Genomic DNA, 23213 nt, shown 5'->3' with positions numbered 1-23213 from the left:
TTGCATTAGAAATGGAATCTCTTTACACCTCTACTTTCTAGATTTATTCTGGGGGGAAAGGGGTAGGGTGTTCTAAGTTAGAACACCAAAGGCTATAGGTATCTTTCTTAACCTCCACTACAACATTGGGTCTTTAAAATGGAACATTTGTCCATCAAAGAAACCATGTATGCAGTGTGACGATAAGCAAAGGAGATCTCTATGCTTTGTGCTCACGTCAGATAACAGATTAAAAGACAACTTCAAGCAATGTGGCTGTTAAGCTAAAAGCAGTCAAGGCCTAACTTTTGTTTTGCCTTCGTTGGTTTTAAAACATTGGATTTTAAAGCAGGAAGGATTGGATAGCCAACATTGGAACGGAACTCTTTGACTTACTTCACTCTGTATGACAGACTCGAGGACCGTCCAAGGACAGAAATAAAGATGCAGACATAGAGGTTGGACTTGAGGACACGGGGAGGGGGAAGGGTAAGCTGGGACGAAGTGAGAGAGTGGCATGGACATATATACACTACCAAATGTAAAATAGATAGCTAGTGGGAAGCAGCCACATAGCACAGGGAGATGAGCTCGGTGCTTTGTGACCACCTAGAGGGGTGGGATAGGGAGGGTGGGAGGGAGACACAAGAGGGAGGGGATATGGGGATATATGTATACGTATAGCTGATTCACTTTGTTATAAAGCAGAAACTAACACACCATTGTAAAGCAATTCTACTCCATCAAGATGTAAAAATAAGTAAATAAATAAAACTGGAAACTCAGATTTTTGCTCCTCAGACGCACCAAAGTAAATCACAATCAATGAAGTCTTTTTTAAAAAGTCAGAATAAATCACATGTATTTATACAACAAAAATGTACGAAACAACAAATGTATGAAGACAATTAGGCAAACGTCTTCTGCCCTAGCAGTTCACTATCTAGGTGGGAAGACAAGCCACACAAACCCCCCTTACTTTTCAGGCTCTTTCTGGAAGTGCCCTTTGGTACTTGTGTTACATTCATGATACAAAAGAGGGCAGCAGAGTCCAGATTATGGTAAGTGTTTCTTGGAATCAAATGTGGACATCTGTTGACTTTCTTTATACTTTGCTTAAATCTGAGGCTCTAGTGTTAACCACACTTAATTTTTCTTCTTTTTCTTCAGTTTGCTTACATCTCGAGGAAATTGGTTTATAGGTGACATATTTTCCAAGGGTTGTTGGAACTTTCTACTGTTTTCATTGGACATTGCCATGTTTAAGAAAAAGAAAAGGTAAAATCTTTTCAGTAGTTCAAACTGACAGCCAGAAGTGAATAACCCTTTTTAACCATTTAAAACTGTAACCTGAAAGGTGTATTTAGTGCAATAGAAAATGTATTTGTGTTAGCAGGGAATTACTCCTTTTCTCCCTACTAGCTTTTTGTTGTTTTAACAATTTCGCTCTGTGGCTGCTGACTCTTTTACAGATGAGCAAAATGGATTATTTACAAAGAGACCAAGTCATTTCTCTACCACGCACTTACCCATAGAATCCCTGAGTTTATTAAGTAAGTTAATCTTCTGAACATTTAATGACATGTAGATACTCTTTGTAAGAACTGAGTGGAATTTGAACAATGAAAAACAGCACTCTTTGAAACTTTTGTTTCTTCCATTGTAAACAATGAAATGATATTGTCATGATTTAATTCTGCTTCAATGCAATTTGTAAGGAAAAGACACCGTGTCATTCATGAAACAAGCATGCTTTGAAATGAGCATGTTTTAGGTAGGTTGAGTCTTTTGAATAAAATCTTTTAAAAGGTAGATCAAATTGTCTGTGTCACAACAGGTTCATATCCTAAACTTGCTTCTCAGTTTTCAGCCATTTCATTCTCAAGAAAGAAAATGTTAGTAGCATGGTGCGTATCTCAGATTTATTCTTTACCAGAATTGATTACTATAATGTGTTATGCAAATTTTTTCCCATAGGACTTTTATGTATTACAAATGGTCACAATCACCAAATTTTTATAACATTTTTCTTCATAGTATATGTACAGGAATATTTTAATGTTTTGATGTTTACTGTGTTTAAATACTAATTTTTACTTAACTAAAGGAATTTAGGAACTAATTATGTATACATTTGTTTTTAATCAACACTAATTTAAAAAATTTATCCAGTTTTTTTCTTTGTGGTGTGTGTGTGTGTGTGTGTTTAAGTGTGTGTGTAAAGGGCATTATGCCCAAATAGTTCAGAACAACTGTATCAAAAGAAGTAACTGCAACTTAGCATGGCTAAATGTAAATTATATACATTGAAAGAGTCATGGAAAAAGCCTGATTTGGCAACAACTTGTCTGAAAAAGATTTAGAAAGTTTGTTGACCAAAAACATTACAGCCATGTTAAGAAGAACTTGTTGCAATCGCAGGTAACATTGGTGTAAATATAATGGCAAGTTTATAGATAGGATAGTCTGTGATCCTGGTAAGCAGAGCAGAGATCTTGAAGTTCCCTTTGGGATGCAGCATTTTAAGGGAGAATCCCACAAATAGACTCTAATCCCAAAGCAGGGGACCGAAATAACACGGTGTTTGGAAATAATTCTGAGACCCTGACAGGGTGACCATGTAGGAGTAGAGTGAGCTTTCCTCTAGAATTAAGGCAATGAGCAGAAATAACAGAGTGGCCAATTGGCCCAGCCCAGTGAAAAAACCTTCCAGTGGAATGGATTGTGTTAATGCTGGGAGTGGTAAAGCTCAGTGGTTCAGAACTTGAAACCTGGAGTTAGGTCGACCTGGGTTCTGATCCAGGCCCTGCCACTTAACTTTCTGTATTGTTTTGAGGTTCTCTGCTTCATTTTTCTCGTTCGTGAAATGGAAATAATAGTATTTTCCTCATAGGATTCTTGTGAATACAAATAAGATCATGTAGAGCATTACACCCATTCTCTGACACACGGGAAGCACTCACCAAACCTTAAGAGATTGACTTGCAGTATTTAAGCCACAGATGGGCAGCCATGCCACCTTTGGGCAGAGATTCTTACACTGGGAAGATGGTGAGGCCAGATGACCTTCCCTATCGTATGATTCTGTATTTAGTCGCAGTACCGAAAACTGAAGGTATAGTTGTAAAAACCTAAGTTATCTGTCGTTTAGAAATGGCCATTTTTTAAAGACAGATTTTTCACTTTGCATTAAAGCTATTTATCCATCCAACAGGTACCTACATGCCAGGTACCAGGAATAGTGATGAGCAAGGTAAATTTTCTGGAATTTACATTCTACATGGGGAGACAGAACAGTTTGAATGGAAAAAAGAGATTCTGATTAGAATATGTGGTACATATTAACACTTGATTGGCTAAATAAACACCCATTCCCAACCTCCTCCCTTACCTTCCACCACCTTAGAGACTGGTGCTTGCTTTCTCAGCTAAACAGCATGTAGAGGTAGCCATATGATGTGATACGGTCTGGCCAATGCGGTCCTGGCACTTGTGGAAAATCATTTGGTTTTTTGATTTTAAAAAAAGGTATATTTGGCACCACCATCTTCTCCCTTGAATTGAACTTGAATGTGATGCGTGGAGTTGCAGCAGCCTTCTTGGAACTATAAAGCAACAAACCAACATTCTTAAGGAAGACAGAAAGCTAGAAGGAGCCTGGGTTTTTATGATTGGGGAATCACTGAACTGGCCTTGTAGTTCCTTTCTGCACACTTCTTTTTATGTGAGATAATTAAATGTTTGAGTTACTTAAGCCACAGTTAGTTGGATATTTTCTTGCAGATTAAATTATTCCTAAGAAATTCAATGTTGAATTAACCTGTATTAATTTGGGAAGGATGGATATTTTTTATGGTTTTAAGAGTCTGTATCCAAGAAAATAATTCACTCTGCTTTTATGTCTTATATCCTTTAATAAGATAGTATTGGCGTTTTTTAAAAAAAATATACATCCTGTACATTTCTTTTTGACACATTTTGATTCCTATGTCAAATTTATCCTATGTATTTGTTAATTGTAGCTACTATAGTAGGATTTTTTCCCCCATTTCTAATTAGTTTTTGCTGGTATAGAGAAAAAGTATCAAATCTTTTTACATATATCTACTCACCTTTATAAACGCTTACTAATTTTAATTAGCTCTTATAGATATTCACATATGCTAGGTATACCACTCTGAAAATAGAGATAAGTATACATCTTCAATATTTTTATTGCTTGTTTGATTTCAAAAATTTTATTGCATTAGATACACTGTTCAAAACAATGTTGAATGATAGTCATGATATGGAATGTCCTTATTTCTGATTTTAATGGAAATGTTAGTACTTCACTAATTAATATGATGTCTGCTATTAGTTTTGGTAATTTTAATATTTAAGTAGTTTTTTCAATCTCTGGGATTTTCTTTTTTCTTCATTTTTTTTTGGCCACGCCACGTGGCTTGCAGGATCTTAGCTCCCCAATCAGGGACTGATCCCGGGCCACTGGTGAAAGTGCTAAGTCTCAACCACTGGACCACCAGGGAATTTCCATCTTGGAATTTTATTAAAAATAATTACTTAGTTTTATAAAATGGCTTTTGGCACTGATGTATACAATATGTTGATTAATGAAAGTTATAGTTTTTTTAATGTTTATTATTAGGAAAAAACCTTACTTGGTCATAATCTCTTGCTTGGGAATTTTATTCTTGAAACAAAGAGGGCAGAAGAGTTCCATTTATATGCACTTCATTATGTTCTGCCCATCTCCAAAAGGAATTTTGAGTTTCTTCACAATAAAATATTTTAAATACATTAAAATAATGTCAAAAAATTGTATGAGGGGAGAAAAGTACATTTATGCAAAACCTGGATTAATAACAGGTACAGCAATTAAGGATTAAGTTAATTCTGAGTTTTCTTGTAGCCATAGCAGAGAAGGAAATATGGATATGTAATTTTCATCTGATAAAAGGAAATAGATTTGTTTTTAGGAAACAAAAACTTTTTTCCCGTTTTTTATTGCATGGATTTTTTTCTAATACATTTATTTATTTATTTATTTTTGGCTGTGTTGGGTCTTCATTGCTGCGCAGGCTTTCCCTAGTTGTGGTGAGCGGGGGCTACTCTTCATTGCAGTGCGCGGGCTTCTCACTGCTGTGGCTTCTCTTGTTGTGGAGCACGGGCTCTAGGTGCGTGGGCTCAGTAGTTGTGGCGCACGGGTTTAGTTGCTCCGTGGCATGTGGGACCTTCCTGGACCAGGGCTCGAACCCATGTCCCCTGCATTGGCAGGCAGATTCTTAACCACTGCACCACCAGGGAAGTCCATGCATGGATTTTTATAGGTGGAAAAAGCAACATACTTCAACAAAAATTTAATGTAACATAAAACTTCATACTTTTTTATATGATGAAAAATCAAGGAAGGTGTGAGAAGGGGACAGGGTCTTTAAGCCAATAACTCAATAAATAATAAGAACTGGTACTTGGTGTACACACTACTGATTGGATGCAGTCTGGCACGTCCAATAGAAATGATGGTGAAAGTGTTCTGTATTTCTGCTGTCCAACGTGGTAGCCTTTGGCACTTACGGCCGTTGAGCACTTGGGATGTAGCTTGTGTGTCTGAGGAACTGAATTTTCAACTTTATTTTTAATTAAGTTAAATTTCAGTTGTCACAAATGGCTATTGGCTACTGTATTGATCAGCACACATCAGGTGATTCTGGATTCTCATAATAATGACAAATAATTTGTTTTCGCTCAGTTTCCTTGTTCATTTGTATAATTTGCATTTTCTGCCAACCCCTTAAATTCATGGATTATCCAGCATGACGTTTTGGCAATGTTGGTAATGTTTCAAACCAACCTCAAAAATGAAAAATTAACATTCACATTGAAATATTTCATTGTTGAACCTTCTGTTAAATATTTTCCAAATGAACATGAAGCCAGTCTGTGAAAAACTAAGGAAAATAGTTCCCAAGAAGCTTTTTTTTTTTCATTTTTAAATTTATTTATTTATTTTTGGCTGCGCTGGGTCTTTGTTGCTGTGCCCAGGCTTTCTCTAGTTGCGGCGAGCGGGGGCTACTCTTCGTTGGGGTGCGCGGACTTCTCATTGCGGCGGCTTCTCTTGTTGCAGAGCACGGGCTCTAGGCACTCAGGCTCAGTAGTTGTGGCATGCGGGCTCAGTAGTTGTGGCATGCAGGCTCAGTAGTTGTGGTGCGCGGGCTTAGTTGCTCCGTGGCATGTGGGATCTTCCCGGACCAGGGCTTGAACCCGTGTTCCCTGCATTGGCAGGCGGATTCTTAACCACTTGCCACCAGGGAAGCCTCCACAAGAAGCCTTTAAGTATTTATTTCTATGTGTATTTATTTTATCAGCTCACCTCTGGGGACATACCTGTTCTATCATTTTCTCTCCTGGGAGAAGAAATCATTTTTCACATGAAACAACTCAGGTTTCAATGCAAACTTATTTCTCATAGATTATGCAGCCCACAGAGGTACTTACAGTAATTGTTTCAAACATCCTAGAAATCAAGGTGGAAGGCAATGAAATGCAATCCAAGCTTCATACTGTTAATCTTTAATTATTACATCTTTGCTGATGATTACATTGGTTTTCATCTTTATTTGTATTTTAAAGCCTAGATCATAAAACTTATTCCAAATAATACTACTTCCAATTTTCTTCTACGCTATGAAACATTTCAACAATTGTCAACTAATAAACAGTGTCATTCTATTGATACCCCTGCATACTTACCCCTGCCCATTGGCTACTTTGCATTGTCTCCAACATCATATTATTTCATCTTTAAATATTTGAGCATGTTTTCTAAAGTGTAACAGTAATTTTTTTTGAAACGACGCTACTGACTTCAAAATTTAGTTCCTTAATATTAGTATATATTGTCAGTGTTCTAATTTTGCCTCATCTTATAGATTTTTAAAATTGTTTGCCAGGGTTGAAATAAATTCTCTATATTGATTTGTTTCTTAAATTTTCTTTACTTTGTAGGTTCTTCCTCTTTCTCCTCTTTTTCTTGCTCTGTCCAGTTCCAGCTCTGAATCTCACTTTGTTTTACCTTATATGTACTTGTTGAAAGAAGTGAGCCTCTGTTCCATAGTTTTCTGGAGTCTGGATTTTGTAGATTTTATCTGGACTTGTTTAACATGTTACATTGTCTTCTATAGTTCCTGTAAATTGGTAGTTAGTGCTGAGGCTTCATCAGATTAAGATTTTATTTTATTTTTGGCAAAATTACTCTAGGTGGTGGTATGTACTTTTGTTTGTTTGAATTGTCGAAGAAGCTTAAAAAAATATTCTGTAACCTACATCACATTTTACACAGATATCTCCAACCTGCTTTCCTATTGTTTCTCTCCATAAAGACAATTTTTTCACAAAGGCTGAATTTTGTGTGTCCAGCTGACATTCAGTGAGGCCAGGATGACAGCAACCATTTCATTTGAAGAAAATAAGTAGGTGGTTGTGGTAGTTTGAAGAATGTCTCCGTCCAAATATATTTGGATCCTGGTTTCCAAAACCCGTGAATGTTACCTTATATGAAAAAAGATGTTGCAGATGTGACTAAAGTAAGGATTTCGAGAGGAGATTATCCTGGATTATCTGGGTGGACCCTAATACAATTTCATGTGTCCTTGTAAGAGGGAGGCAGGAGGAAATTTGATGCACAGAAGAAAGTATGTCAGTGTGGCCACGAGCCAAGGAATGCCAACAGCCACCAGAAGCTGGGAGAGGCAAATGGATTCTTTTCTAGCACATCCAGAGGGGACGTGGCCCTGTCTGGGCCTCAACTGTGGCCCAGTGCTACCGATTTTGGATTTTTGGCCCTGAGTATTGTGAAAGAATAAATTTCTGTTGTATAAGCCTCTAAGTTTGTGATGAGTTGTTACAGTTGCTGCAGGAAACTAATACAGATTTGCTACCTGGAAGTGGAGTACTGCTGTAACATGTACCTAAAAATGTGTAAGGATCTTTGGAATTGGATGATAGGCAGAGACTGGAAAATTTTTGAAGAGCATGATAATAATAATTTTTTAAAACCCTTAGATTGTCTTAGACTGTTGGTAGAAGTATGACATTAAAGGCACAAATGGTGAGGGCTCAGAAGTAAGTGAGCACAGGGCGAAAGCCTATATCATCTTAGAGAATATATGTATCATTATAAACAGATTGTTAGTAAAAATTTGAATTTTAAAGGTGATGCTAGTAAGAAAGAGCTCAGGAGGAAAAGAGGAAAGTGTTTTTGAAAACTGGAGGAAATGGGATAGTTATTATACAGTGGGAATAAATATAAGAATGACTGCAAATCATCAGACAATGGAATGTCTTTAAATTGCTTAAAAAAAAGGTCACTTTAGAATTCTATATCCAACGAATGTTTCTTTGAAAAGTGAGAAAAAATAAAGACATTTCAAGCTAGTAAGAGGTGAAAATGCTCATTGCCATCAAATCTGTACTATAAGAAATGTTAAATGAAGATCTATAGTCTGAAAGAAAAGGATACCAGTTGGAAACCTGGATCTACACAAACGAATAAAAAGGGCCTGAAATGGCAAATCTGTGGCTAAACATAAAAGACATTTTTTTAAAATTCCTATTAAAAGATAAAGGACTGTTTAGAAATACAGATCAATGGAACAGGATAGAAAGCCCAGAGATAAACCCATGCACATATGGTCACCTTATTTTTGATAAATGAGGCAAGAATATACAATGGAGAAAAGACAGCCCCTTCAATAAGTGGTGCTGGAAAAACTGAACAGCTACGTTTAAAAGAATGAAATTAGAACACTCCCTAACACCATACACAAAAATAAACTCAAAATGAATTAAAGACCTATATGTAAGGCCAGACACTATAAAACTCTTAGAGGAAAACATAGGCAGAACACTCTATGACATAAATCACAGCAAGATCCTTTTTGACCCACCTCCTAGAGAAATGGAAATAAAAATAAACAAATGGGACCTAATGAAACTTGAAAGCTTTTGCACAGCAAAGGAAACCATAAACAAGACAAAAAGACAACCCTCAGAATGGGAGAAAATATTTGCAAATGAAGCAACCGACAAAGGATTAATCTCCAAAACATACAAGCATATCATGCAGCTCAATATCAAAAATACAAACAACCCAATCCAAAGATGGGCAGAAGACCTAAATAGACATTTCTCCAAAGAAGATATGCAGATTGCCAACAAACACATGAAAGAATGCTCAACATCACTAATCATTAGAGAAATGAGAATCAAAACTACAATGAGGTATCACCTCACACCAGTCAGAATGGCCATCATCAAAAATCTACAAACAATAAACTCTGGAGAGGGTTGGAGGAAAGGGAACCCTCTTGCACTGTTGGTGGGAATGTAAATTGATGTAGCCACTATGGAGAACAGTATGGAGGTTCCTTAAAAAACTAAAAATAGAACTAACATATGACCCAGCAATCCCACTACTGGGCATATACCCTGAGAAAACCATAATTCAAAAAGAGTCATGTACCACAATGTTCATTGCAGCACTATTTACAATAGCCAGGACATGGAAGCACCCTAAGTGTCCATCGACAGATGAATGGATAAAGAAGATGTGGCGCATATATACAGTGGAATATTCCTCAGCCATAAAAAGAAATGAAATTGAGTTATTTGTAGTGAGGTGGATGGACCTCGAGTCTGTCATACAGAGTGAAGTAAGTCAGAAAGAGAAAAACAATAAAGATGCAGACCTAGTAGAGAATGGACTTCAGGACATGGGGAGGGGGAAGGGTAAGCTGGAACGAAGTGAGAGAGTGACGTGGACATATGTACACTACCAAATGTAAAATAGATAGCTAGTGGGAAGCAGCCGCGTAGCACAGGGAGATCAGCTCGGTGCTTTGTGACCACCTAGAGGGGTGGGTTAGGGAGGATGGGACGGAGATGCAAGAGGGAAGAGATACGGGGATATATGTCTATGTATAGCTGATCCACTTTGTTATACAGCAGAAACTAACACACCATTGTAAAGCAATTATACTCCAATACAGATGTTAAAAATAAAAACAAATAAAAATAAAAGATACATGACTGTTTAAAGCAAAACTAGTAATGATATATTGATGTGTTTATATAACATGCAGAAGTAAGTATGACAGAAATATCACCAAGGATGATACAGGATAAATGAAAATATACTGTTGTAAGAACATGAGAAGTGATATAATATCATTTGAAAGTAGACCCTGATAACTTAAAAAGGAATATTGTAAATTCTAGTGTAACCAAGAATGAAACAAAACGGATAGGTAATAAACCAATAGAAGAAGGAAAAATGCTGTACAGATAGTTCCAAAAGAAGCCTGGAAAAGAGGGAAAAAGAACAAAGAAAAGGACAAATAGAAAATGGCATAACCATACACTTAAACCCAGTCATATTAAATATTACATTATATGTAAACGATTTAAATAGCCCAGTTAAAATTCAGTAAGCATCAGACTGGATAAAAAAGGTATACAAGAGATGAACTTTGTATATAAAGACAGGATAGTTTAAAGTGAAAGGATGAAAAAAGGTATTCCATTACAAACAGTAATTATAAGAAAGCTGCCGCATAGCACAGGGAGATCAGCTCGGTGCTTTGTGACCGCCTGGAGGGGTGGGATAGGGAGGGTGGGAGGGAGGGAGACGCAAGCGGGAAGAGATATGGGAATATGTGTATATATATAACTGATTCATTTTGTTGTGAAGCTGAAACTAACATACCATTGTAAAGCAATTATACTCCAATAAAGATGTTAAAAAAAAAAAAAAAAGAAAGCTGAAGTAGCTATGTTACTGTCAATCAAAGTATACTTCAGAGCAAGAAATATTACAAGGGATAAAGAGAGAAAGCTTATAATGATGAAAGGATCAATATATCAGAAAGAGCTAAAAATCAAAATGAATATAAGATTAATAGCAGTTTAGAAATACATCAAAGGAAAAATTGACAATAAAAGAAAAATAAATCCACAATCAGAGTTGGAAATTTTAACACTTATCTCTCAGCAATTAATAGCACACACACACACAAAATCAGTAAAGTTGTAGGTTATCTGAATAATGCTCTCAACTTTGACCACATGGACAAGATGTTATGGAAAAACCCAAATGGACTTTTTGGCCAACCCAATAGAACACTATGTACAGCTGTTGGTTACACATTCTTTCTAAGTGCACAAGGAACAGTCACTAAGTTAAACCACATGTTATGCCATAGATCAGTCAGTAAATTTTGAATGTTTGGACTTGTACAGAATATCTTTTTTCTGACCACATTAGAATTAAATTAGAAATCAAAAACCCTATAATATCTGAAAAATCCCCAAATATTTAGAAATTAAATATTACATTTGTAAATAACATGTGTCACAGAAAAAGATCACAGCAGGATTAGGAAAATATTGTGAAGTAAATGAAAATACAAGTCAAAATATGGGAAATGCATTTAAAGCAGTGCTTAGAAAGATATTTATAGCTGTAAATATGTAGGAAAGAAGAAAATCTAAAATCAATGGTCTATGATTTCACCTTAAAAAGGCACAGAGGAGCAAATTAACCCAAAGATTATGAAGAAAATAAGAAACAAATGGGAGTCAAGTAGAAAACAGACAAATTAATGAAAAAAAAGCTAGGTATTAGAAAAGATCAATGAAATTTATAAACCTCTTAGCTGTACCAATCAAGAAAAAAGCAAAATTACCAATATCGGGAATGAAAGTAGTTTTATAACTACAGTTACTACAGACATCAAAAGAATAAAGAAATACGAAAACTTTATACCATAAAATTTGACCTCTTAGGTCAGAAGTTGGCAGCCTTTTTCTGTGAAGGGCCAGATAGTAAATATCTTAGGCTTTTTGGGCCATGCGATCTGTCCCTACTACTCAGCTCTGCCGCCGGAGCGTGAAAGCAACCATACACAATGTGTAAATGAAGGGGTGTGGGTGTGATCAAACAAAAGCTTACTTAGAAATATTACTGACACATCCATGGATGTGGGTGAATCTCAAACATACGATGCTGAGCTCAAGAAGCCAGAAATAAAAGAATACAGACTGTATGGCTTCATTTACATGAAATCCCAGAAAAGGCAAAAGAAATCTATAGTGACAGGAAGCACATCACTGTTTCGAGCCGTAAGGGGTGGGGGTGACTAACTGTGAATACTAATAGGGCAACATTTTTTCACATTATGGAAAAACTCTATATCTTCTTTTGGGTGGTAGTTTCCTGGGTATATACATCTGTCAAAGCTCATCGAACTGTACACATATAGTGGGGTGTGTTTTGTTGTATGCAAATTAACCTCAATAGATTTTATTTTAAAATGAAACAGAATATTGGAGAACAGACAGAACAGAAGATTGGAAAATGGAGAATGAAAACAACAACAAAAAAAGACTTTCATGTGGAGAACACTTTCTTGATAATCTCGACCTGCACATACACCTGGTGAGTGAGAGAAAGTGGTTGAGCGTAAAAAAAAAGTCAAGACAGTTTGGACAGCTGTTGTATAGCAGATGCTAGGAAACACAAAATGAATGAATTCCTTGCCAACTGAAATCAGGAAGCAAGAATATTGAATGTGTCAAGTGTTCTCATTTCCTTTACCTTCCTTAGCCATGATTTGTAGCCCGGAGAAAGCAGTGAATAAGCCTGACTAAGGATTAGGGACTAGAGAGCACATATGGCTGGTGAGAAATGTATAGTGTTAGGAAAAGCAATGCAGATATGGCTGCACAGCTTGAACAGAAAAGTTAGTGGGTGGGAAGGGGTAGAAGTGGTAAACCTTGGTTAGAGTGAAGAAGAGTTGAGCATGTATGAAAGAGGAAAGGTGATGAGGAAGAACGATTTGGACTAAGAAAAATTACTTTCTATGATCAGTTGACATATTACACAACATGAATTTACCAAATTAGTACAGTAATGGCAGGCAGATAAGGCTGAAAATAGAAAGCACTTCTGTCAGGCACAGACTTAGAAAAAGCCCCTCTCCTTTCTGTAGGGCAGCGGTTCCCAACGTTTTTGGCACGAGGGACCAGTTTCGTGGAAGACAATTTTTTTTCCACGGATGCTGGGGGACGGTTTGAGGATGATTCAAGCACATTATGTTTATTGTGCACTTTATTTCTATTTTTTAAAAAATTATTTATTTATGTTTGGCTGCGTTGGGTCTTCGTTGCTGCACACGGGCTTTCTCTAGCTGTGGCGAGCGGGGGCTACCCTTCGTTGCGGCGCGCGGTCTTCTCATTGCGGTGGCTTCTCTTGTTGCGGAGTACGGGCTCTAGGCGCACGGGCTTCAGCAGTTCTGGCATGCGGGCTCAGTAGTTGTGCCTCGTGGGCTCTAGAGCACACGCTCAGTAGTTGTGGCACATGGACTTAGTTGCTCTGTGGCATGTGGGATCTTCCCGGACCGGGGCACGAACCCATGTCCCCTGCATCGGCAGGCGGATTCTTAACCGCTGTGCCACCAGGGAAGTCCTATTTCTATTATTATTACATTGTTGGGCTTCCCTGATGGCGCAGCGGTTGAGAGTCTGCCTGCCGATGCAGGGGACACGGGTTCGTGCCCCGGTCGGGGAAGATCCCACATGCCGCGGAGCGGCTGGGCCCGTGAGCCATGGCCGCTGAGCCTGCACGTCCGGAGGCTGTGCTCCGCAACGGGAGAGGCCAAAAAAGAGATGGGGCACAATTCCATTGTATTTCTTTCACCTTTGTATGGCAAAACCAGGAACTATGCCTGGCTGATAATAAGTTCTTCTGTAGACAGGAGTTGACCCTTGATGGATATCGCTTATGTAGTTGTTTTTGTTTGTTTGTTTGTGTTATCCTTGGAAAAATGAACACTGTAAACATTAGGCTCACAAGAGTCTCACCCAGATAAATATCTGTACCCTTTGGCAAAGGACGCTTGAAATAGAGCATCAGATTGAAGAGGAAAGATTAGGAACTAGAAAAACTGGTGGCTGATCTAATCAAGTTTTGCCTTATTGGAACAAATTTAGATCAAAGACCAATCCTTGCCATTTAGCTCCATTTTCTAACATTTAATCTTTTGGGAAGATCTTCTTTGGAGGAATTGGTTCATTCAACACATATGTTGTTTCCCATATACCAGGGACTCAAAAGTGTTGAAGATATTCTCTCTCTCTCTTTAAGGATATCACAGGCTAATGGGTAATAGAGACATGCAAGGAAAGAGTTAAATGCAGTTAAATGTGTTTGTAGGAACATATCCAAGGCAGGTTATGGGCATAAATCGGAAATGTTTGACTCTGATTTCCTGAGTCTAGGGATATTTAGCAAAGAAGAAGCTTGAAAGTAGTCTAAAGAATGAGGAGGAGTTTTCCAGGTAGAAAAAGGAGAGAACGACATTCCAGAACCAGGGAAAAGAATCTGCAAAAATATATAGGTACAACATAGCATAACAAACTTAGGGAGGTATAAATAGCTTACTTAGTATGGCTGGAATGCAGGATTTTTGGAGAGGGTGGAGGATTGCACAGGAATCGTCAGGGGCCAGGTTATAGGGAACTCTGTATCTGCTGAGTGCTTGACTGGATCCTCTTAATCAAACGTTCTTCACGGCCCTGGGAGATACAGGGTACCACTGGGGTCACGTTCCCATTAGTATGAGTGGCTCCTACAGAGTGATTAATCTCCTTTCACCCACAGATTTTGGTTTGGCTCCTTCCTCTAAGAATTTCAAACTGGGCTGTGCCTTAGAATCCTCTAGTAGTAGCTTTTAAAAAATACATATTTCTCTTTCGCTTCCAGGCCATCCCTCAAATCAACTTACTGAACACAGCCCAATAGCAATCCCAATAGCAAACACATGTTTGGGGGCTACCAAAGTGGGGAAACATTGACAAGAGTGAAACAGAGGTATAATATCAAGGTAATATTTACTATTTGGGGAAGGTCACGTTGTCCCTGTAGGGAGGATATTTGGGAAGGAAGATAAAGGGCACAAATGACCAATGGCAGGGATTCTCCAGATCATTGAAGTAGTTTAGGCCAGATATAAAGAGATCTGAACTAAGGCAGTCAGGTATAAGGGAAAGTAGAAATAAGAAATCTTATAACTTTAGAATCTGTGGCACTTGGATTCCGTGGACCTGGATGAGGAACGAGAGAGACAGTAAGGGGTTAAGAATGGCTCCAGACTTCCAGCTTGAGTTTTATGGAAAAGGAAATGGAAGATCCTTAACAGGTTTGGAGAAGAAGGCAATGAACTTAATTTGGGACATTGTTCCAACTTGAGATGCTTGTGGTATATTTAACACCAGACGCCCTACAGGCAGTTGGATATCCCAGGCTGGAGTTCCAGAGAGAGGTCTGGGCTGAGAAAAGGGATTGGGGGGATATCTTTGCTTAGGTAGAAGTGGAAGCAAATCCAGTAGGTGAAATCACTCAAGAGTGGAAAGAGTAACAGAAGACTGAGAACAAAAGTCTAAGAGCAACAAGTTTCAAGAGGAAAGTAAGAGAAGACTTAGCAAAGGACACTGAAAAAGATCAGACAGACAGATTGGAGGAAATCCAGGAAGGAATAACATGACCGAAGTTACAGCAGCCAGAAGAATAATTTCAAGAAGAGGATGTACTCAGGACTTAAACGTGTTTAAGACAGGTCAAATGAAATGACCATTTGGTTGAGCCAAGAGAAAGTTCTTGGCAACTTCGGTAACGACGATTTCAGTTAATCAATTAGGAAAAACTGGAGCCAATTTGCTGTGGGTTGAGAAATCCACTGGAGGAGAGGAAGGATAGATAAGGAAAGAGTGCTTAATTTTTTAAGAAGCTTGCTTAAGAAGAGAAGAGAAATAAAGTGGTAGCTAGCTAGAAAGGATACCGTGTTGAATGCCTGTCTGTGTCTGTTTAGGACTGGAGAGAACTAAATATTTGCTGAGAGGAAGATACAGTTTAAAATTTTCAATGAAAGGATAGTTGATACAGGAAGAGATGGGAGTCTACAGAATGGGGAGTGGGGCTTGCCCTAGTTTTCCTTATGCTTTAAGCTCCTTCCACTGATTTGGGAAAGTAAGAGAGCGTACCATAGAGGAAAGGGAAATCTTTTTTTCTTCCTGTCTCCCCACCTGTACTTTCCCACTGTATTCTCTACAACGACTTCATCCCACTTGCACTACCTTAAGACTTTGAAGACAAATACATTTATGGGCACAGGGATTTTGTGGCATTTTATGCGGTGGTTTGATGAAAATAGCATAAATAAAAATATGGTGATGCTTAGTATAAATTTCTCATTCAAACCACACTAAACTGCATTGACTTGACCTCAAAAACAGGGTAGAATTGAAGTTACTGTTAATTCAGTGAACTTAAAGTGCACCTTTATACTTTTTGCTGCATTACAGAAATTGGCAGTCATCGTTCCCAAACACACTTTTTCCTGTTATCCTAGAGAGTATTAATTGAGGTACTTCCGAAGGGGGTAAAGTCTGTCTCTGTACTATTTCAGGCTGAAAGGGTTAATACCTGGTCCAATTCTCCATCTTTCTCTCATTTTTGAAGTTGAAGAGACAGATTACTATGGAGAAAATGTGCTCTCACTGTGCAGTTTCCTCTCTGTGTCTGCAGAGCCTGATGAAGGCACTGTGCATTTAGGGTTTCATAAGAAAAATAAACCCCCTTCCTTAGTGTAAAATTATTCAGAGACACCTCTGTGGGTATCATTCTGGAAGTTGTAATGGCAGTCATACAAAGCATGGAAAACAGAAATAGCGCGTAAAAATAGAAACGATGCATCACAGGAAATCAATATTTTAATCTCAAAGGAAGTAACAGAAAAAGAGACAGTATTTGAACCCAACAGACCTAGACTGAGATTGCAACTGTGATGTCTACTAACTGTCCCTTATCTCTGTAAAACCCCCTGTAAAATGTGGTAGGCCCCTTCATTTGGATAGGAATTTCTGCAGAAACTATTTCGGTTGGCTTTTTTTTTAAATTTTTGGTTGCGTTGGGTCTTTGTTGCAGTGTGCAGGCTTCTCAGTGTGGTGGCTTCTCTTGTTGCAGAGCACGGGCTCTAGGTGCGCGGGCTTCAGTAGTTGCAGCACACGGGCTCAGTAGTTGTGGCACACGGGCTTAGTTGCTCCACGGCATGTGGGATCTTCCCAGACCAGGGCTTGAACCCGTGTCCCCTGCGTTGGCAGGCAGATTCTTAACCCCTGTGCCACCAGGGAATTCTCACTATGTCGTTTTATAGTTTTATAGCTACAGCTCCTGTGCTCTCATCAGAACTCCAGAATGAAAGAAAAATCTATTTTCCCCAGTTTCTCCCAAACTGCCGAAATTAAGTTGTCTGTTATTTGTACCCTAGAAATGAGTACAGAGATAGACTTGGAAAAAAGTAACTTGTAACTGACCATAAGAGTATGAAGAGGCTTAGGAGTGGAAAAGGGGGAAGGAATACCGCCGGTCTAGTTATTCATGAGCACTGTGCTTGGGTGAGTTTTCTTTCCTCTGAGCTTCTGTGGTTGAATACTTGTCTTTCTTTTTCTGCAGCCCTGTTGGCTAAAGAGGTATACAGATCCCACAAGCACGAGCCTCTATAGACTAGAAGGTAAGCGTATACCGAAAAAATGGAATATTCAGCTTTGAAGAGCAAAATATCAAATAAAGTAAAACAAAAAAGAAGCAGCCAGTGAAGAAAAGCCAAAGCCCAGAGAGGCTCAATAGGGGTTTCCTAATATCCTTGCAACCTCCAACATGTGTTCCATTATTCTTTCTGTAACATCTGTTACACTATATTCATGTTCTCTTTTCATTCCTAATCTTGCTTATTTGCAATTTCCTTCTTAAAAAAACCAATATGGCTAGAGCTATATTTTTCTCTCTAAAGAACCAATTCATTCTTTCTATAATACCTTGGTTTTCCTATTTTGGCCCTTATTCTTTTCTATTCTCTTTGGGTTTATTCTGTTCTTTTTCTAACTTCTTAAGTGCATGCTTAGCTCATTCTTTTAAAATTCTTCTTTTATTGCATAATGCCATGAACTTCCATCCAAATTTTCATAGGTAGTATCTATAATTCATTTCCAAATACCTTATTTCCATAATGATTCTTCTTTGAAGTCGGTTTTTAAGCTTACAGTTATGAGGAACTTTATTTATCTTTGTGTTTCTGATTTCTAATTTAATTGTACAATGGGTAGTGAAAGTAATATGTTTGATACAGACTATCTGGTATATTTAGACATGATTTTTAACTTCGTATATGGTCAATTTCGTTAAGCTCCATTTATGCTTCTAAAGAATGAGAATTCTCTAACTGTTGTCATTAGATAAAGCTTGCTAATTGTATTATTTGAATTTTCTTCAAAAATTTTTCATCTCCTTGAGCTATTAATTAGTGGGAGAAATATGGATTCTCTCATTTTCTTTGGATTTTTATCAAATTTTGCTTTATATTTTCTTATATTCTTTCTGGAATGTAAGAGAAAAAACCCTCAGGAGTATTAAAGAACATACAACCTGGAGTAATAGATTTCCACTGATTGAATGTATCATTAGTTGGATTTGATTAACTTGAATATTCCCCCCACATTCACTTTTCCAGGCTTTTTAGCCTGAGGCTCGTGTAATGCCTCGTTACTTTTATGGTTCCATTACAGTCACCGTGCCCAGGGCAGAGCTTTGTTGAAAGAGATAGGAGCTGCTTCCAGGAGATTTCAAGCCACCTGGAACCGGATGGTGCCTGCTTGTCTGATGGCTTCCTTTGGAGGTTTGCATTTCCATTAGTAGGGGTTTGTCACTTGCTGGTGACTCCAGCAACTGGGAAGGAGTGAATGGGCGCTGTGTCTGCACACCTTCTTACACAATCTGGCATAGTTGAAGAAGGAGAAAAAGAGGCCCAGCCAGTCCACCATATGAGTCGAATTTAATAAATTCTTCTAGTCATGATTTAATGGACTTCTTTTCCCATTTCATCTTCCTTGTTTCGTTTTTTTCTCTTGATCCCCTTTATAACCACAAGGAGGACATTGGGTCACGGGTATCTGTTTTTTTCTTTTTTAACAGTAAATTTTTTGGAGATAATTTTAGCTTTAAAGAATTGCAAAAACAGTAAGGAGTTCTTACACACCCTTCACCTTTACGTGAACATCTTCCATAACCAAATACAATTTTGTCCTATGTGAACATCTTCCATGAACACAGTACATTTATCAAAAGAGAGAAATTAAGCTTGTTACAGTCCTATTAACTGAAATTAATAAAATAAATAAGATAAACACAGATTTCACCAGGTTTTCAATTAATGTCTTTTTTCTGTTCTAGGATCCGATGCAGGATCTCACATTACATTTTTAAAAATATATATTTATTTATTTATTTTTGGCTGCATTGGGTCTTCGTTGCTGCGCGCGGGCTTTCTCTAGTTACAGTGAGTGGGGGCTACTCTTCATTGTGGTGCGCAGGCTTCTTACTGCAGTGGCTTCTTTTGTTGCGGAGCACAGGCTCTAGGCGCGCAGGCTTCAGTAGTTGTGGCACACGGACTTAGTTGCTCCGCGGCATGTGGGATCTTCCCGGACCAGGGCTTGAACCCTTAACCCCTGCATTGGCAGGCAGATTCTCAACCACTGCACCACCAGGGAAGCCCCTCACATTACATTTAGTGGTTGCATCTCCTCCATCTCCTTCGACCTGTGATGGTGCCTCTTTCTTCCCTTGTCTCTCAAGACCTTGGTACTTTCTATGCTCAGTTGTTTTGTGGAATATCCCTCACTTTGGGTTTGGTCCATGTTTTCTCATGATTATGCTGAAGTCCTGCATCGTTGGGAAGGACACGACAGAAGCGATGTGCCTTCCTCAATGCACCCTATCAGGGGGTACCTGACATCAGTATAGAGGTATCACCATGTTAACCATGATCACTTGGCTAAGGTAATGTCTGCTAGAAAGCTCCTCTGTAAATTCATTATTTTCCCTTTGTAAATTACTACATATTGCAGGGGAGACACTTTGAGACTATGCAAATATCCTGTTAGGACTTGAAACTTTTGCGCCAGGTTACCCAAGGTCTAGTCCTCTGTGGGCATAAAATAGAAGCCCATAGGCTACTGAAACTTCCTCCTTCCTTCAAACAGGAGTCTTTCACCAGGTCAGCTTACAAGCTTACCTTGCAGGTTTGCAGTTTCCTTTTCATTTTGGCCCCAGAGGAATTGCTTCTTACTGCCTAACAAGCTCAGTTAATACACTTGAAAGAATACTTGCATTTTATCCAACATTTCTCTGTGTTTTGTAATGAAAGACTTTTTTTTCAGATGATGTCAACATGCTGCTGAAATTGATCATTGCTCCACCCACACACATGCATTGACACCGATATTCTCAAGTCCATCATTACGATGGCTGTATTTTCTGAGTCCAAAATCAAGATTCCTCTTCTGAAAAAAGGACTTTTCTTGATTTGTGAAATTTTTTATGTGAAAAGACTTACAATTGTGTAAACATTAAATTATCTTATACATTTAGTCAATCTTTCAGTCTTTTTTTGAAAAAAGAAGATCACCTAAAATGTAGAAAATCACAGAAAATACTGGACATATGTTCTCTGCACCTATAGCTCACTAATCATGTCGCTCAACTTCTCTGTTTCTGTTCTGGGCACGTGATCTCCTACAACACAGCTGCATCTATGGAACACTGAGCTCCGTTGTTCTCCTGTTTGGTGAAGATGATGATATGAGCAAATGACTATTGTTTCTAAATAGCAGATAAATATACAGTATACTTAACAAAATAGTTCTCCTTAACAATTCTTAAAAATTGTTTCGATCATCTCTCATTGCTATTTTACTACATCGTCCATGTCTGACTTCTATACTGATACCACTGATACCCTTCCAGCCTGCTTCTTTCTATGTAGCTTTTTTTTTTTTGACTGGTACCATCTGTCATTATAACTCATCTTCCATGCTGAGTGGATTTTCATGTGGTGATTACTGGTTTCCTAGCCACTTGGACCTCACAGTTCTCCATGAAAGAGGAGGACCTCAGTCTGGCTGTATTCAGATACCTAACTCATCTGAATTTCCTGCTGAGATGAAAACCTGAAATGGAAAGTCCATCCAGTGTTTTCTGTTTAGGCTGGGGTGGAGGTTGGCTGTGTGTGTGTGTGTGTGTGTGTACATGCAAGTGTGCTCATTTGGAGAGTGAAGCTAAGTCTCATTGCTCAATAAAGCAAGGAACAGATGGCACTGTCAGTTCCAGGCACAGCACAATCACACACCATATGAGCATTCCAAAACAGTGCTGCGTATGCAAACCCAAGCTGCCAGCAATCCCTCTGATACTTAAATCCCCAGAGCTCCAAGAGAGCATATTGCACTGCATTCCTGTGAACAGTAAAAATTGCTTGACTTTCTGCCTTCCCTCTACATTCTTTCCCACACCCTGCTCCCTGGGGCTAGTTGGAGATGAGCTTCAAACTAAAATTTTCTGAAATCGAGTCTCTAGTCATTTGTTCTCTAAGGCAAAGAGACACTGACACATGGTGATGCTAGAAATAAAGGAGTGGGATTCATCATAATAAATGTGAAAATTATTTATTCACTGAACAAATATATGAAAATCTCCCTTTATGAGCAAAAGCCTATGTGGAACAGACAATAATATATATTTTTAAAAAGTACAATCCCTGCCTTCAAGCCTGTAATAAATCAGAGGTGATAAGATACACAATGTAATCAAAATATGAGCTGGAGTATAAACAGCATAAAGTGAAAAAGAGTTTAAATGAATGACATCGTTGCTAATTGAGAAGATAAACCTTATGGAAGCAGTGGCATTTGAAATGGACTTTGAGAAAGTCAGTGTTTAGTTATAAGACAAGGGGGTTGTAGTTTACTAATGAATTAATAAAAATTATATACGTAGTAGTAGAATAATTTCTATTTTTATCCCTAATCATTTAGCCCACAGAAAATTAAAATGAGAAAAAAGTATTACATTAACTAGTCTGGGGATTTGAGTGTGTTTGAGTGAGTTTCTTCTCAATGAAGAAATTCCTTTGCAACATTTTCTCCTCTGCTTGAAAACTTTCAATCCAACTGGAACTCATACATTGCTGCTTGAGTGTAAACTGGTATTACCATTTGGGAAAAGTAAAACTAAATACAGGCATATCTTATGATCCAATAAGTCCACTCCTATATTTAGTCACCAAAAGGCACCGTCTAGAATATTAACAGTAGCATTATGTAGCCCCAAACTGGAAGCTACCCAAATGCCCATTGACTTTAAAAAATTGATACTATATCATGGAATATTCACTTAATGGAATACCATACAGAGATAAATGAATGATATATACATATCTACATGAATCTCTTAGACATAAAGTTGAGCATAGAAGACAGATACAAGAGAGTAGATAATGTATGATTATGATATATAAAATACATAAACTGGCTAAAGTAATCTGAGCTGTTAGAAGTCAGAGTAATTGTTACCTCGAGGGTTAGTTAGTGGATGGGACCACAAGGAGGGGTTTCTGAGGTGTCGGTAAATGTACAATTTCTTTTTCTAGGTTCTGGTTAAGTATATTCAGTTTATAAAAAATTACCAAATTTTATTTTTATAATATGTACACTTTTCTGTAATATATTTTGATTAAAAGTCTTAAAATATTTTCTCAAATTAAGATAGCCTAGATTTCTCAAATATGAAACTTAGAATAATCAACTTAATTGACCTTGCTTTTGATCTTTAAACCTAGTTCTTTGTCTTATTATTATTATAAAAATACGTTGATCTCTAAATCTCTAATGACTCTTTTGTACAGATAATATGCATTTTTCTTCAACATGAAAGTTTGAACTAAGTCAGAATTGATGTTCTTTAGGTTCTTCTTCTCCTTAAATATTGTTCTACACAGTTCTGTCCGTATATCGCTTCTCTTTGCATTCTCTCCCATCTCTACCTGCTCTCTCATTCACCCCATGGATTCAGTTTCCACCACTGATGAGTAAGACTCAGTTTTCCTCCTTAGCTCTGGAGACCTTAGTGGCATCTTCACCTGGATGTCTCACAGGCCCTTTAAATGTCACATGTGCCAAATGGAGCTTGGTATCTCCCCAGCCAAGGCTCCTTGGCCCCTGTACTCCCTGTCCTGGTGAAAGACCCCACTGTCCAATTCACAGTCTGACCATCATCCTAGACTCTACTC

At 38.0% G+C, this 23213-nt stretch overlaps 1 long non-coding RNA gene across 1 annotated transcript; it reads left to right on the top strand.

Annotated features, from left to right (window-relative positions):
- Positions 1–11621: 11621 nt before the first annotated feature.
- Positions 11622–18789, top strand: LOC137211103 (uncharacterized). Its single transcript, XR_010936903.1, has 3 exons — positions 11622–12475; positions 14801–14921; positions 18658–18789. It is a non-coding gene; the product is annotated as an uncharacterized lncRNA (long non-coding RNA).
- Positions 18790–23213: the final 4424 nt, after the last annotated feature.

Source organism: Pseudorca crassidens, chromosome 18 (genome assembly GCF_039906515.1).
Source record: "Pseudorca crassidens isolate mPseCra1 chromosome 18, mPseCra1.hap1, whole genome shotgun sequence".
Taxonomy (NCBI): Eukaryota; Metazoa; Chordata; class Mammalia; order Artiodactyla; family Delphinidae; genus Pseudorca; species Pseudorca crassidens.
Note: the sequence above shows the minus strand (reverse complement) of the source record. Positions and strands in the feature narration are given on the sequence as shown.